The sequence below is a fragment of the Carassius auratus genome, chromosome 10, assembly GCF_003368295.1.
Source record: "Carassius auratus strain Wakin chromosome 10, ASM336829v1, whole genome shotgun sequence".
Taxonomy (NCBI): domain Eukaryota; kingdom Metazoa; phylum Chordata; class Actinopteri; order Cypriniformes; family Cyprinidae; genus Carassius; species Carassius auratus.
Window position 1 is genome coordinate 4,512,310 of NC_039252.1, and position 4,729 is coordinate 4,517,038.

A 4,729-nucleotide genomic window follows, 5' to 3' on the forward strand; every position below is an offset into this window, starting at 1 on the left:
ATAAATGTTATCTTTTATTTCAAATATTTTTTCTCAAAGTCTTAAAATATTTTATTTTTAGAACTATAAAATTTAAACTTTTGCATTTAAATTTTGTAAGCAAAAGTACCTTTCTAATAACTTTTTCTTTAATTGTGGACATTACCCTAATACAGTAAGTTTGGTATCTGTGTCAACGTATTTATATAGACTTTCTGTTTCGCCATCATCTTCTGGGATTAGTGGCACCAATGGGATTTATTCATTGTAAACATGACTTAATTCCATTTATTCATGGCAGAGAACAACATAGCAACCACACAGATGCTAATTTATTCACCTTCTCTCCCAAAATACCCCCACACGACGCTGCTGAAGTCACAAAGACCTCCTCGAATGCTTGTGCCCATCAATCCAAAGCTTATCGTATTTAACCCACCCGGACAGCTCAGACTCCATCTGTATGGCGAGAAAGTTTTTGCCAGCTATCACTTGCGTGGGATTACCTGAAGGTAGTCAGGTTATCATCAAGCTGTGATGATTCTCAGCGGTGTCAGAGGACCTTTGATTGTAGTCTGCACCTCCGGGTCGCCCTGGGCTCCTTCCAGCCATCATCAAGAGCAAATGCCACTGAGACAATGGAACACACAGCAGAAAACACACACACACACAGACACCGACAGACATCGAAGCATCAGCCATCACTCGCTGGCTGTCAGCGCGCCGCATGCCGGATATGCTCCATGACACAAAGATATCAGTTACACGGTTCTCCCAGCTTGGGTTTAAACCCACATAGACCACATGGTGAGGGCAGCCTCAGATGTGCTTTACTTTGGAAATGTCACTAATCCATCAAACGCTGAGAGTTCATATCCTCACCCCACATTGGCAGAGGATGTTTACATGTAGCGAATATTAGCGTAGCTGCTGATGAGATCCGTGGCTTTAGTCCAACTTCTGACAAACTGTACTTCCATATAGTTTGTTTTGATCATTTGATATGAAAATGGCAAATGTCACAGATTAGCCAATATGCTCCATAACCAAACAAAGATATAAAGTCTCAGTTAAAGGGATAGTTCATCCCAAAATGATTATTCTGTCATCATTTAATCACCCTCATGCCGTTCCAAATCTATATGACTTTCTTTCTTCTGTTGAACATGTGCAACAAAGGCAATTGGGACTGTACTCTAAAAAAAATGTAAAATAAAATAGTCCATGACTCATATACATACAATATTACACTTTGTTGCTGTTTGGTAGGTTTGTATAAACAATAGATTCAAATTCAAATCTCAGTTGTTGTGTGAGTGTAAATCCTATGGAAAACAGCAGCATGAACATTCTTCAAAATATCTTATTTTTTGGTTAATGGAAAAGATCGCAATGGCAGAATTATAGCATTATTTATTTTAGATGAAGATTGAGATTTACAGTATATCCAATTTTTGTTGCCCTTATAACCAAGGTTATGATTATTAATTAAAACTTAAACCATAAAAAAATCATTATTTGCTTGAAATAAAATAGACATTAACTGAAATAAAATCTAAAGATATTTAAAAACGTTTTAGAAATTACTTGATTTCTCAAATGTAAAGTTCCCATATTAAAATAATTTTAAAATACATAAAACTAAAACTTAATAAAAAACTAATAAAAATGACAAACTCAATAAAATGACTAAAACTTGAACTAAAATGTAAATGAAAACAGAAAACATGAAATTCTAAAATATTAAGAAAAACTGCAATAATAATGATATTTAAATTACACTGATGAAAACATGACAAAATGTCTAAGAGCATAAAAATGCCACATTTTATCAGCTGAAATAATATGTAAGTTTGAACAAAAAAATAATTGTAATACTTTTGTTAAATTAAGATTCATCTTTAAAAAACTGTCCCCTTTTCACTTTCATTTTAATTGCCTCACTTTTTTCTTCATAATAATAATAATAATAATAATAAAAAGGAAAAAAAAAAAAAAGTGATGAGCTGAAACTATTCTTTATGTATATATATATATTTTTTTTTACCGTAACCAATATCCAACAAATTCAGTCAATATATATTTACTGTAAATATGCCTTAAGAAACATTAGTGATCGGTTGAGTGCTCCTGAAATACGTTATACTTCCATTAACGACAGAGAGAGAGAAGTTTTAGACAAAGTGAAGTTTTTCATCCCTCATTTCAATGTAATGTTTTTTTTTTTCAGTGAAGTTCTGTGTGATGATACAAGCAGACGAGTCGAAGCCGTGTTTATGTCTCTGTTTAAACATCAGCCTCTATTGAAGCTGCATTAGCGGATCAATATCTCAGCACTTGAGGAGGAGGTGCTGACATTTGAGGTTAATGACTCTATTCCCCAAAAAAATCAATTATAGTCATCTCGTTAGCGGCCCAACAATATACCTGCTCCAGATGATAGCAGCACTGTGAATGAGAAGTTATGATTACCTCATACGAGATGGCAGCTTTTTGTCAATATCACTGTGGATGTGTTACAGCCTATTCATTTTGCAATTACTTTTTGTGTGAGAGAATCCTGTATTTTCATTGTTCCTTAATAGAACGCTTGGTCTATGCAGTTTTGAGAAAAAAAAAAGGATTATACATAAATGTGTGTGTGTGTGTGTGTGTGTGTGTGTGTGTACGCAAGGCATATCTCACCCCAAAATAAAATTTACTCACTCTCATATCACGTATATTTCATATCATTATCATTATCATTATCATATCATATCATATTACATCATATCATTTATTGTATTGTATTGTATTGTATTTTATTTTATAACACAACTGAGAGTGTTCAAAGAGCAGAACACCCCCCCCCCCCTCCCCACACACACAAAATCATAAAATCAAGTCACCATAAAATACAACTATTCATCTGTGTCATCCCAAACCCTGTTAAATGCTGTTATTCAGATGTTTTTTATTTGATATATTTTTAGTTTTGTTTGTTATTCCTTTTATTTTTAGTAATCAAAATGAGAATGTTTCAGGGACTCTTTAAAAAATCTTTAAAAATACTTTCATAATCTATATAATTATTATAATTAATGTTTTAGGTTCGATTTTTTTTAAATACTGTATTTTATTTGATTTATTTGTGGAAACAATTTGAATATATTAATATTTTATTTGCAAATTATTAATTTTTTACTATTATTTTCTTTTATTATTGTTATTATATTTTTTTTGTGTTTTATTGTGTTAATTAGCTGTATTTTTTAGTCATTAATTGTATTTTTTTTTTACCAAATCAAAATAACCCAGCTACAGTTTGACTGAGATTGGAAATGAGACTGTGAAATGAAAAACATGATTTTTGAAAATTGTAAAAAAAAAAATTAAATTGTAAAAAAATTGTTTTTGCAAATGAACTCTTCATAAGGTGTTAATAACATGCTGTTATTTCTTGTTTTATTTTTATTTGTGTAACACAAAATTAGAATGTTTAAAGAGCCTTTTAAAATATCTTGTTTCTTTTTTTAAAAACCACCATCTATTTTTGTTTGTTTTGTTTCTTATTGTGATAGATGTGAATCAATTCAAAACTCCACTAACCGTTAATATCTAAATGTATGTTTTATGCTTTAACAGAATATAGTTTAGTATTGACATGCAAGTAGGTAAATAATGAACTCTTCCTGCAAGTCTCAGCTCCTGTTTCATACACATATTCTTTCTACCTTTTTCTTATTGTCTTTTACACACATACGGCACACAACAAAAAACAGCAAAACAAAATCCGATTATTGTCTGCCAATGCCACCTGAAGGCATTATGTGACATGGTACAAACTGTTGCCGTCGAGGGCGACGGCGGGCGCTGAGATTTTTTTTTTCTTTCTTTTTTCTTTCCTTTTTTTTTTTTCTGCAGCGTGAAGGTGAGTTGAGTCATTTTTGCACCCAATTACACCGCAGTAAATTTGTCGGATGGGTCTTGTCGCGCTGTATTGATCCGCCGTGTCACCTTGAACTTGTTTATTGACACATCGAAAGTGGGCCTCTCGATTTAGTGCCGCTCAATTATGACATTCATGTGATGTCACGCCGCCCCTCGCCTGTCGCTGTACATTTGACTTGTTTTTCTCCTCTCTCTCGCTCTCTCCATCACCTGCCATCTTCTCCTGACCTTTCCCTCAGACAGATGGCACTGTAGAAAGGCGTTATTAGCGCACATGTCATATTATTCCCCTGCTCTTTTTTTTTTTGTAAGTGAGAGGTACTTGTTCAACAAATGGATTTTCAATTTGCCGGTTGTGGACCCTTTTATTTTTCTTGGGGTCGATGTAAAAAATCACTCTGAGAAAGAGACAAACGGAGGCCGTGACAGAGTAGAAAAGTCTTGGTCTTGTTTTTTTATCCAGGCTCTCCACGATCAAGGTTTATATCACTGTCTGAGTGAGCCAAAAGAAAGTTTCTCACCTTCAGAATTTAATTTAGCCGAAGGCCACTTCTTTCGTTGGAGAAAACATTACGAAGCTGTGTTCTCAGGGCTGAGGAAGCTGGAGTGAAGTTACTCATGTTTTGAAGTAGTTCAACTGCAGTAAATCTAAGAGCATTAAGCTGTTTGGAATATATATATTTTTTATATTTAATGGGATAATATATAAACAACTGTTAAAAAAGTTTGGGGTTTAGTAAAGTATGTATTTTTAAGAAATTAATACTTTTATTCAGCTAGGATGCATTAAATTTGATTAAAAGTGACAGTAAAAAAATAG